We start from the raw sequence: 12,732 nt of genomic DNA, 5'->3' as shown, positions 1-12,732 counted from the left end.
AGTAAGTTATGGATAACAAATAGTTGCGGCAAATGTGCAAACGCCGCGCACGCAACAAAAGTCCTAGTGACGTTCCCAAAATTCACTCAGTGAAGATGTAGCACGTTCATACTGTCACGTTTTACTGATATGAAGAACAAGGCAGTTCCAAAAGAACCACTCACGAATCTAGCTCATTGAACGGCGAGCTTGGTTTGAAAAAAAAAACACTGAAAGCACAGCTGTGGCTGCGCGCAAAGCGGTGCTTCCTCTGAATCTGACCTACGGATCAAGGCATTGGTTCATGAGACTGGAATGCTAGTATACATTGCAGCTAAACTCGAGTGCTCATACGTGATCGAGAATGTATGCCAGCATTCGCTTCGCGCACGCAATCTGATTAGATAAGGCTCTTTCGCTATCGAATCCGCGAGAACATTCTGGATGTTAGAAATGCAAGCAGGCGTGTCTTGAGCGAACCGATAAATTGGAGCAATGGTTCGGCGCTAAGGAAAGCTCACTCAAAAAAGAAAAAAAATAGTACACAGTTGCTTTAATTATTAGTTGAACCATACATAGTGCTCGTGGTAAAAACAGCCCCGAAGACTGCGCAGCGGAGCCGACATACCGAAAATTCAAGAGCTAAACAGTTTCTGATTACTGGTACTCATCAAACCAGCATTTCTTGCTTAAATGTACCCCTGTAATCCAGGGGCCTCTTCTACCACGGGCACTGTGTCAGAGCTCATATTTCGCATGACTTTACGTGTGTCAGCATTAATTGTTACACAATCGCAGTATTTTCTTCTGTAGGTGTCAACGTTAGACTGCCAAAATATGTGCAGCAAAACCCTCATCCTAATGCTTCAGTACATTTTATTCTGTTCCATGTGTTACAAAGTACTGAAGCTGTATTCGATGCTTTCCCCCGGCAGCTTTTTTTATTCGTAATGTTGCCAGGAACCGAGCGTGGTGCCACCAACGCTCAGAAATCTAATCGGGAGTGCGCACAATGTTCTCGCACACCTTGTGTGATGTACCGTAGCGCTGATGTGCTTCTTGTATTATGTAGGAGAATCGGTTGTAAAGGCAGATGTGCACAGTTGGACACATATGTTCAGGTTCATGAACTTGACCTGCGCCAAGTTATTCTGCCCGAGCTTTCACAATTGCTTTATAAGAAGCCTACTGCACTATCACTGTACCGGCTGCTTTTAACTGCATCAAACAAAACTATTAGAACAATAAAAATATTGGTGAAGTCTTTTTATCATTCCAATGTTCAGATTCGTAAGTAACCTCTAGATGCGGAGTAAGTTGAGAAGTTGTGTGCGTAATTAACGAAGCTACGCTAATAAAATTTCCAATTATTCATCTTGAGTGGTTAAAGAAAATGAGTTGTTTGGGGCCCATCCTCGAGATTATCTAGCCTAGCGCAGAAATATTGATTTAACGTGTTTCTGTAAGAGCTATGCAAACAAACATTTTATAGCAGGCCCCCGCCTAGCTCCTCAGGACCCAATAAAGTCGTTTGCATCAGAACGGCAAGTTGGGCCAGTTGGTTGGGATTCATGGTATGGGTTGTGACAGCGCACACAAGACAGGGACAACAGAAGAATAAAACGACGACACAGCGCTGAACGACGACACAGCGCTGTGTCGTCGTTTTATTCTTCTGTTGTCCCTGTCTTGTGTGCGCTGTCACAACCCATACCATGAAGTCGTTTGCTACTACTACAGTTAAACGCTCTTGGAAAGCGTAACTGGCATAGAAAAAGAACGCCTGTAATGTCACAGAAAGAACAGCCCTTCAAGTCTGTACACAAAGGAGGAGCCACACACACACTGCGCTGAACAACAACTTGAAGCGCTGTTCTTTATGTAATGATGAACCAACTGCCCTCTCAATCAATCCTTGCAAACCTGTGACGTTAACCTGACTGCACACAGGCTTCTGTGGGGTGGTCATGAATAGTATGGCCCCATGACCATGTTCTTTGTGGCTAGTCCGCTTTCGATTTTTATTCGCGCTGTTTTTTCGAAAGCAAGCACTTTAAGGTTTTAATGCCAATACAGCAGCGAACGTGTGCCACCGAAAGCTCGCATGGTCACAGAAGCGATGCATGACTCAATGATGGTGCAGATATAGCGCATCGCTGGCATCGAGACATTGCGCTGCTGCCGAGGGAACGAAGATAATGAAAGTGAACTGCTTGCTAGCCGCTCATGGAGCCATGTTGATGGTGACGGTGACATCGTAACGAAATCTGGAGCGGCGATATTGACGGCTCAGGCGTTCTTTCTTTGCTCGTCGATTTCTCTTTCAGAAAGAGATAATACTATAAATGCAGTGTCATTCGTTCGTGTCTAGTGTATTTAAATATGGGTTTAAATAAACTCTATATCCTATGCATCCCCGACAGTAGGTGTAAGCGGGCAAATGCTCACTGCCTCGCTCACATACACACATACACAGACATACCCACACGCACACTCAAACACACACACACACACTAAGAGAGAGAAACGACAGATGTGCACCCGCATTCGCATTTACACATGCCCACGCATGCATACACGCATAAATGTACGCACGCACGCACACGGAACTGCACGCGCGCACACGCAAATGCAACTACACGCGCACGCACACTCAGGCCGTGCACACGCATATACACTCCCTCTGTTTCCCTTCTGCCTCACAAAACATGCGCGTGCAAAGAGACTGAATGACACCCGCTTTGCAATTACCGGATAACTATAATAAATCACTTTATTGTTTAAATGTGGTGCTTTTTCAAGTCAATGTGTCCTCTGCCGAGAGGGTGGAAAACCATTTGCTCCTGTCAGGTGACATAGCCTCCCACTGCTGAACAAAACACTGCTTTAATGCACCACCAATGTTCCGACTAGTCTCTCGGCGCGGTAAGTTGAAAGTTGTTCATACTCGGCGGACATATTGAAATAAAATTGCATATGCAAATAAAGCTGCATATGGTAGGACGCGCACATTCAAACTATCCCGGACTTTAGGCATTTTAAGAAGATTTCAAAACACACTGCTTCAAAAAACTAAGCGGCTAATATACTTTGATAGATTTCAATCGCACACATTATACTGCTACTTGGTGTGGGGAAATACCAAATTAACAAATGTGAACAAATTAGCAACACTGCTGAGAGACACGTTAATAACACTTTTGCCAATGTACACTTTTTGGATCCATCACTACCGCTATACTCAAGTTTACTTTTAAGGAGAGGAACTGCTCATTATCCCATGCGTGTAGTCTTCCTGAGTCGACAATTGAGCACTGAATCATTTCTTCATCGAAAACAGCGAACTTATAGAGAAATCGAGATCAATATACAACACGATACCACGAGTTCTGGTTTGTCCCACATCCGGGCACAAGTTATCGAATGTAAGCATTAAAATATGCTCTTCCATCAGCTCTAAACAACCATAATTGAATTATTTGTCTATTAAAAACTTTCTTATAAAGGCTTTAGGAAGTATTTTTGTGATTTCTTTCTGCAGTTGTTGGGGAACGTACATATTCCGATTTCAGTTCTGTTACTCTAGAATTCGCTGAAAGTACTACTTGCAATATTCATATCGAGTTGCTCATTTGTCGGCATGAAACTGCCTAATGTACTTACGGGAGATGGAGGTTTTCTGAAGCCGCGATAAAGTGGATTTTATCGCATCTCCTCAGTCATGTTATGTAGTACATGCCTGGAACAATAAAAGGCTAGGAGACTAAAGAAAAGGTATATACATTTATCTCGCTGGGTAGGCGGAGGGAATGTGTATGACAAGGTAAAGAGAAACTTGTGTTCCGCGATGAAATGCGCTCGTAAAAGTGCTCCTGCAATGACATTTTTCTTTTAAAGTTGTGAAGCTCTTTAATTAGTTGGGTTTCGTAATAACTTCCGGCTGCCGGACACACATTGAGTCCTCACGACAGAACACTGCATTCCTCGGCTGACAAGCTATCACTGGATATTTTTACCACACTCATTGGTTGTTTGGTCGGCAATTGCAATTCAGGGAAAGCAACAATCATGACTGCCGTCAGTACCAGAGCGAACTTTTCCACAAGAATGAAGGGAGACTTTCCTTGTGACAGTACTAATGTCATCTACAGGCTTTCAGTGCTCATAGTGTCATTAGCAATACATTCGTCAAACCGAAGCGTCATTTATATTGCGTTTCAACAATCACGGTGCCCATGCTTCTAGCCTTCCTCAGCTCTCACTGTCAAAGTATGCGCATATGCCACGTCACTCTATTGAAAACAAACTCAGCGCTCGTACCCACTGGACGCCTACGCAGGCAGATCGGCACAGCTAAACTCACTGACTGGCGCAAAATCAGGGAAGCCCAAGAACAGGACGCCGACACAATCACGAACCTGGAAGACTGGTGCGACAATCTGCGTCGACATAAACAACGCCACACAAAGGAAATGGCCAGAACGAAAGAGACCCCAGAGGTGGATCCCCACTTACTACACCTGTGGGATGCCAAAAGGGGCCTTACCCGCCGCTGGAAAAAACAGAAATATAACAGGAAACTGAAGACGCGCATAGCACAAATAACAGCGGAAGCAGAAGAATATGCCATGCAACTCGCCTCAGCGAACTGGTATAGATTCTGTGACTCCTTCGGTGGCACGCTGGACACGGCCAAGACGTGGCACATCCTCAAAGACATCCTGGACCCCACCAAAACCAAAGGAGAAGGACACAGGGCTCTGGAACGGTTACTACACACCTACCCAGGCAGCCAACAAGACCTCATCGATGCCATCAAGACCAAGTGCTATGGAGATCCCACTCCCACACAACCATGTAGAACACCCTACACAGGACAACCCAACCCACTAATGGACGAACCGATCACCGAAAACGAATTGAGAGCAGTCATCGCAGCCACCACCCGTAACACAGCGGCGGGCACGGACCAAATCACGAATTCGATGATCAGAAACCTGAGCGACAAGTCTATCTCCGCGCTCACGGCCTTTCTCAACCAACACTGGGAACAAGGTACGGTACCGGCGATGTGGAAACACGCACGAATAATCATGATCCCTAAACCGGGCAAGAAATTGGCAATTGAAAACCTCAGACCCATATCGCTCACGTCCTGCCTCGGCAAGATGTACGAAAAAATTATAAACACGAGACTCCAGAGACACTTGGAAGATAACAAACACCTAGCGGACACCATGTTCGGTTTCCGCGCAGGCCTGTCCACACAAGATGTGCTACTTCAAATCAAGGAAGAAGTCCTCAGTAACGTTTCCCGCAGCGGCGAGCACGTTATCCTAGCAATCGACATCAAAGGGGCTTTCGACAACGTCAGCCACCAAGGAATCCTAGAAGGGCTGGCCAACACCAACTGCGGCGAGCGAACGTACAAGTATGTTCAGAGCTTCCTGAGCCACCGCACGGCGGAGCTGAAGATGGGAGAGATCCAGACTCCAGTGTACCACCCTCTCAACAAGGGCACACCACAAGGTGCTGTCATCTCTCCCACGCTGTTCAACGTCGCCATGATCGGTCTCGCAAGCAAACTGCAGGACGTAGCAGGTCTTCGGCACGCAATCTACGCAGACGATATAACGCTCTGGACCACAACAGGGTCCCTCGTTGAAAAAGAAGAACGGCTGCAAACTGCAGCAAATCTCATCCAAGATTACGTCAGCCAACGGGGTCTACAATGCTCCCCCGAGAAATCTGAGCTTCTACGAGTCTGGCGAGGCCGGGGTAACCACACAGTCCCCACAGACCCAACAAGAAGACTCGAGGTATGCCTCAACGGGGGCCTCATACCAGAGAAGCCATTGCTGAGGGTGCTGGGCATGTGGCTGCAGTCCAACCAGCGGGCCACACACACCCTTGCGCTCCTTAAAACCAGTGTCAAGGCGGTATCACGCATGATCTCCCGCGTAACATCCAAGAACAGAGGCATGAAGGAAAGGGACACCCTCCGACTGCTCAGTAGCCTGGTGGTGAGCAGAATCACATACAGCCTGCCTTACTACCACCTCACACAGTCCGAGACAAAGCAGGCTGACACACTTTTGAGGATGGCTTTCAAGACCGCTCTCCGCCTGCCGATGAGTACATCGACTGAAAAATTATTGGCGCTAGGGTTGCACAACACCCTCAGCGAACTGACAGAAGCCCATTACGTCTCTCAACAACAGAGACTTGCGCGGACTCGCACGGGCCGGCAGGTCCTACGAACCTTGGGGTTCCCAGCAATAACAACACGAACCCAAGAAACCTGCTTGATACCTCGTCACGTCCAGGACAGGTTTCACGTTGTCCCGATACCACGCAACATGGACCCTAACCTACACTCCGGCAGGAGGAGAGCAAGGGCCCAGTACATGGAGAACGCGTTCAGGTTCAGTACAACGGCCCGGTTTACGGACGCCGCCATGTATGGGACGACCTACAAGGGCGCAGTTGCAGTGGCATGCGACCACCGAGGCCACGTTACCTCCGCGGCATCGACCCGCCCCTGCACGATTACGGAAGCCGAAGAGCTGGCCATCGCGTTAGCCATCCGCGAGGGCCTACACGCAAATTAACCATTGACGATCCTCACGGATTCCCAGCTTCCTACAGGGTAGAATTGGAAGACCTGCTGCACAAGTCCTAGCCGGGATACTCAAGGAGGACTCTGAGGACTTCGCCACCCAAACTATCATCTGGATACCGGGTCACACTGGCATCACGGGCAACCTGCAAGCCGACAGAGCAGCTCGAGGATTCGTACATAACCGAGCACTCATCACGCCGGCTGTAGAAGACCTGGACCCTGTCGACCTCGAGTATTCAGCCATCGTGAACTACCACAGAGGGCGTCGCTTGCGATATCCACCACCCCATCGAAACCTAAAGACAGAAGATGCCGCTGCTTGGCGTAGGCTCCAGACAGGCACTTACACGAACCTACACATATTACATCGGATACACCCCACAGCCTACAGGGACGAATGCCCATGGTGTGGGGCCACACCAACCCTATACCACATTACGTGGGAGTGCACACTACACAACATAGAACACCCAGACACGAACATAACGAGGGAGCAATGGGAGGCACGGCTGTCCAGCTCGGCCCTCGACGACCAGCTCAAGCTGATTAAGAGAGCTGAGAAGATGGCAAGAGCCAGCGGAGCCCTGGACTAAGGGCCCCGACCATTAGCGGTTTTTCTGATTATTCTTTTAATAAAGTTTATCTATCTATCTATCTACCCGCTGTGAAGAAGGATGACCAGCGAACTCGTGTATGTGGGCCCCATAATCGCGAACTGCACCTCTGCTGTGGGTCGACCTGGTATTGCACTATCTACGAGCCCGGCCCATGTATGGGGAGTGCTCAACGCCTGCTTCTCCTCCGCTGCGGGTCAGCCCGGCATTGCACTATCTTCGAAATTTTGTGTCTACACATGGACACGAGCCTGGGGGAACTAACGCTTAATAGCTTCGCTGTAAAATCAAAGCCACGAACAGGCCATTTACCTTAAAAATCATCGTGGCAGCGATGTTCATGAATCATTTCTGATAACTAACTTCAACACCCTCTATAATGGTCTAAACGAAAGCGTGCGAAAGGTTATTTTTCTTTCTGTGCAGAACTTTTACCAATGCAATGATATAGAAGTTTCGTCTTGCTTGGCTATTCCACAGAGTGCTGTTATTCTTCTACTTCATTTTCTCCGTAGCGTCGTTAGCGACTGGATGATTTTTTTCATGCAATCTATTTCTGCATATTGCGCTAAACATGTACCCACACTGTCTGCCGTGATACGCCATTTATCACGATCAGTTTTATTAGTGACATTTTTTAGCATGATGATCAAATTAAACGCTTCAAAAGGTCTTTCATGTGCTGTTTCTTGGGGCGAATCAGCGTTTTTTGCCATTAGCGATTTCATAGTGCCGATGAAGTGGCCCTTAAAATCTGCTCGTCCCTTGCATATTCATACTCTGACGAAGGCCATGCCACGGCCGTAACGTTAGGAAGTAAAGCTTGCGTTTTCGTACATGTGACTCCTTCTTCCCCTCTCTCTACAGATATAAATGTTAACCCGTCGCGGTTGCTTTTGCGGCTATGGTGTTGGGATGCTAAGGACGACGTCGTGGGATCGAATCCCGGCCACGGTGGCTGCATTTCGATGGGGGCGAAAACACCCGTGTGCTTAGATTTAAGTGCACGTTAAAGAATCCCAGGTGGTCTAAATTTCCGGAGTCCCTCACTACGGCTTGCCTCATAATCAGAAAGTGGTTTTGGCACGTAAAACTCATAATCTAATAGATTTAAATGTTAAGAAGCCAACAAAAAATGACCCCAAGGACAACATAGGGGAAATAAATGTACTCACTAGTTTAATTAAAGGAATGAGAAATTAATGGAAATGATAGTAGACGACAAAACTTGCCGCACGTGGGGAACGATGCCATGTGTTGTCATTACACATGCGACGCTTTACTAATTCAGCTAACGCGGCGCCATCTTATGATATAATTATTAAAAAACGGGCCCCTCGGATAACCCCTTTCTTCTCGTTCATTAGATAACGATAGCCTCAACTCCGGTAACATTGATGCCTTCAGGTAGCATGTGTGGGTTTATTGACCAGTCGCCTTCACCCAAAACGATCACGAACTCGTGACGCCTGCTGCAGAAAGGATGGTCCACATCCGCCTCCAATGTTTGTCAGTGGTGGCGCTTGCTAACACTCCTAAGGTTAGTTCTGGTAGTAAAACAAATACCCAAATGGGAAAACGGCGCCGCAGTTGTTCACTTGGTAAGAGCATCGCACGCGAAAAGCGAAGTCGTGGGATGGTTACCCCCGTGCGACCAGTCGTTCTTTCATTCACTTTCTTTTCCATTAATTTATCATTTGGGACTTTTTATGATATGATTACTAAAAATCGGACCCCGAGTCGAAGATGCGGCGAACCGATCACACCCACAGCACGGATCACACTCTAGAGCCAGCCCCACAAACGTTGATGAAGAAGAACCCCACATGAACCCCACATCATGATGATCATGTACAAATGACAAAGAATAGCTTATAAATGGCCGCACTAATGTCCCCTCGCGCGAGAGCGGCCATCCTGGTCGCAATTCAAAGGGGCGGCGAACGCCTCGTGAAAGGCTTCATACGGGAAACGTGGACAACCTCAGCGGCGCGGCAGCGGCGGTCATTTGGAAGAATAACTGGTACCACGCGATAGTTAACCGGAGAAGTCTGCTCCAAGACTTTGTAGGGGCCGATGAACCGAAGTTGAAATTTGTCACACAAGCCAGGGGTACGAACTGGTGTCCGGAGTAGCACTTCGTCGCCAGGGCGGAAGCATACGACGCGATGAGAGGCGTCGTAATGCTGCTTGCGGTCCTGTTGCCGTGCTTCGGTGTTGGTGAGGGCGAGCTGGCGACAACGCAGAATGCGGGACACATATTGTTCACAGGAGGATGGACATTGACAGTTGGCGCGAAGAAAGAGACGTCAAGACAGGAACTGGGCGAACGGCCATAGACAAGGTAGAATGGCGAGTAATCGGTCGTGCGTTGAACGGTGGTATTATACGCAAAAGTCACGAATAGCAAAATCGCGTCCCAGTTTCTGTGATCCGGTTCGATGTACATGGCTAGCATGTCTGACAGCGCGCGATGGAATCGCTCTGTGAGGCCGTTAGTTTGTGGATGGCAACTGGAGGTAGTCTTGTGGGTGGTTCCGGAGGCTATGAGTACTTCGTCTACTAGTTGCGAGTGGAATGCTTTTCCACGGTCGCTCAGGAGGACGCGAGGAGCACCGTGGCGCAGTGTTAAGGATTGAAGTATGCATGCAGCAACTTCAGAGGCTGAGGCAGAACTCACACAAGTTGTTTCGGCGTAGCGTGTCAAGTGATCAACGGCTGTCACAATCCATCGTTTACCGGTGAGAGTCACAGGAAGAGGACCATACAGGTCAATGCCAACGAATTCAAATGGTTGCGACGGACAAGAAACCGGTTGCAGTTGTCCGCTTGGAGCTGATGTAGGGAGCTTTCGACGCTGACATAGCGCGCAGGAAGCGACATACCTCGCTACACTGGCGGACAATCCAGGCCAGAAGAAGCGACCTTTGATGCGGTCATACGTTTTCTTGAAACCAAGGTTACCAGCAGTCATGTCGTCGTGAGAAGCCTGCAGGATATGGGCACGTAGAGAGCGTGGCAGGACAGAAACCCAGCGTTGACCGTCAGGGTGATAGACATGACGGTACAGGACGCGGTTGTCAATCTTAAATTGCGTCAGCTGTCGACGAAGGCGCGCGTTAGGCGGGCGCGAAGCTCCTTGAAGGTGGTCTATGATGCGCCGACAGTAAGAGTCCGCAAATTGATGAGATTGGAAGAATCTGTTGTCGTGTTTAAGCATCTCGTCTGCAGTGGCCAACAAGAAAGCATGTGAGGAGGGATCGTGCGAAAGCTTGTCACGGATGGTAGTTGGAGGTCCATTTTATGGTGTCGTAGGAAGCGGACAGCGAGAAAGCGCGTCTGCATCCTGGTGTTTTTTTCCGCACTTGTAGGTAATTGTAAAGTCGTATTCTTGTAGACGAAGGATCGACCGACCAAGCCGTCCAGACAAGTTCATCAGCGTCGAAAGCCAGCATAATGCATGATGGTCTGTAACGATGGTGAAATGGCGGCCGTGAAGATAAGGTCGAAACTTCTGTACAGACCAAACGATAGCTAGGAATTCCTGCCAGTGGCGTAGCAACCGGGGGTGCCGGGGGGCCGTGGGCCCCGGGTGCACGGGGCCAATAGGGGGGGGGGGTGTCATATACGTCTGAAGACACCCGAAAATTGTCGATATCCGCGCCTTCCTCGACTACACCCGCGGGGAGGGGGGTGACAGAAGAGCTAAGGGCCCCGGGTGCCAGACAACCTAGCTACGCCACTGATTCCTGCTCCGTGATAGTGTAATTCTTTTCGGCGTTTGTCAGAACGCGACTTGCGTATGCGACGACCCTCTCCCCTACAGTGTCGTCTCGCTGTAGGAGAATGCCACCAAAGCCGTGACCACTAGCATACGTATGCAGGAGGGTAGGAGCAGCTTCATCAAAATGGCGTAGTACTGGTTCAGGTGTGACAGCGCGCTTCAGATGGGCGAACGCAGATTCACATTCGGGAGACCACACAAAGGGAACATTAGAGCCCAGTAATTTGTGCAGAGGTGACGCTATTGAGGCGAAGCCTCGTATGAATCGGCGAAAATAGGAGGCGAGGCCTAGGAAACTGCGCAAATCTTTGGTCTTTTCGGGACGAGGGAAGTGCCCAACTGCCGAAACCTTGTCAGGATCAGGAGGAATACCATCTTTGCTCACAATGTGACCTAGTACCTTGATCGTCTTACTCGCAAAATGGCATTTCTTGGTGTTTAGCTGAAGTCCAGCGTTGGCAAGGCATATGAGAACTTCATGCAGACGTTGCAGGTGCTAAGAGAAGGTTGACGAGAAAACAACAATATCGGCCAGATAGCACCGGCAAGTCTTCCACTTCAGGCCACGAAGAACGGTGTCAATCATGCGCTCGAACGTTGTGGGTGCATTGCAGAAGCCGAATGGCATGACATTAAACTCGTAGAGCCCATCTGGTGTTGAAAACGCTGCTTTCTCTTTATCGTCCTCATGCATAGGTATCTGCCAGTAGCCGGAACGCAGATCGATGCTGGAGAAGTACTCGGCACCCTGCAGGCAATCTAAGGTATCGTCTAATCGCGGCATAGGGTATACATCCTTGCGTGTGATCTTAAGTGCTCCGTCGTCGACACAAAGTCGAACAGAGCCGTCTTTTTTCCGAACCAAAACAACGGGGGAAGACCAAGGGCTAGCAGAAGGCCGTATTATATTCCGTTGGAGCATGTCGGTGACGTTCTCGTCAATGACTTTCCTTTCGGCTAGCGATACGCGATATGGTCTACGGCGCACGATGGATGTACCATCTGTCTCTATCCGATGCGTCGTAATCGAAGTCTTTCCCAACGAAGCTGAATGCGAGTCAAACGAAGCTTCATGTTTTTGGAGCAAAGCAAGCAATTGTTGTGACTGCGAAGGTGTCAGGTCGGAACTGATGGCAGCTGCAAGAGCTGAAGGAGATGCGGCCCGTCCGGTACAAGGAACTTCAGAGGAAGCTGGTTTAAAGGAAACAACAGATATAGACTCCGATTCGGTGGCGGAAGCCAATGTAGTGCCTGTAGGGATGAGAATTTTTTCGGATGTCGGGTTTGTAGCGAAGAGAAGTGCACAGCCATGATCAAACTTAACCAGCCCTGATGCAAAGGCAATCCCTCTTGCGAGACAGCGTGCAGATGGTAATACGAGCACGTCGCCGCAGTCAATCACATCAGACGTGATAGTCACAGTGCTTTGATGGCGAGGAGGTAGCGTGGTATCTACTGCAGCAAGAAAGTGAAGTGGTGCGTCATCTGCACGAAGTGAATAGGTCGTGTCGGTCATGTGGAGAAAGAGTTGCCCACAGCAGATGGAGGCGGATGCCGTAGAAAGAAAATCCCATCCCAACATGAGCTGCTCGGCACATGAACTTAGCACTGCAAATTGTACGTAATGCAGAAGTCCATCGATGGAAATACGAGCTGTGCACATGGCGATAGGTCGAATGGCAGCCCCTTCAGCAGCGAGTAGCGTAGGTCCATTATAGGGGGTCGTAACTTTC

This window comes from Dermacentor variabilis, chromosome 7 (assembly GCF_050947875.1).
Source record: "Dermacentor variabilis isolate Ectoservices chromosome 7, ASM5094787v1, whole genome shotgun sequence".
Taxonomy (NCBI): Eukaryota; Metazoa; Arthropoda; class Arachnida; order Ixodida; family Ixodidae; genus Dermacentor; species Dermacentor variabilis.
Note: the sequence above shows the minus strand (reverse complement) of the source record.